The sequence below is a fragment of the Arachis ipaensis genome, chromosome B06 (assembly GCF_000816755.2).
Source record: "Arachis ipaensis cultivar K30076 chromosome B06, Araip1.1, whole genome shotgun sequence".
In the NCBI taxonomy this organism is placed as follows: Eukaryota; Viridiplantae; Streptophyta; class Magnoliopsida; order Fabales; family Fabaceae; genus Arachis; species Arachis ipaensis.
The window spans coordinates 13,976,482-13,977,002 of NC_029790.2; the positions used below are offsets into that span (position 1 = coordinate 13,976,482).

Consider the following 521-nt stretch of genomic DNA (forward strand, 5'->3'; position numbering starts at 1 on the left):
CCATTAATACTTAATAATACTATAATATTTTTATTACTAGAACAAAACTTAACATAAATAATAAATTGACTACTATTAGTATAAAAGTGATTATTTGTAAAAGTATTTTCCTTTACAATTAATGATTATGTCAAAAAAGTTCAAATGTATTTTAATGATCATTAATTATCATAAAATATTATAGTATTATTAAGTATTAATGGTCAATAGTTGCCAAAAAATATATATATATTCGAATATATATAACTTTAATGGTCATACTTGCTAAAAAAAAACTTTATTGACAATATTTTTATTGATATTTGGCTATTATTTATTGTAAAAATAAGTGTCAACATAAGTATTGTCAATAAAAATATTTTAGTAAAATTTAATTATTCAATTAGTTTTTATAATTTTATTAATTTTTAGTTAGATTTGTAATGAATCTTTATATTAAATAAAAACTTAGTTAGGTCCTTTTCTAACTTTTTTTGTTTAAAAATATAATTTTTAAATATTTATTTTTGTTTTTAGTGTAA

The 521-nt window shown here is 15.7% G+C and overlaps 1 protein-coding gene across 1 annotated transcript in view; it reads left to right on the forward strand.

Annotated features, from left to right (window-relative positions):
* LOC107646486 (receptor-like cytosolic serine/threonine-protein kinase RBK2) overlaps window positions 1–521 on the forward strand; it is a 5,496-nt gene that overhangs the window by 1,164 nt on the left and 3,811 nt on the right. The gene's annotated exons all lie outside the window — the stretch shown is intronic.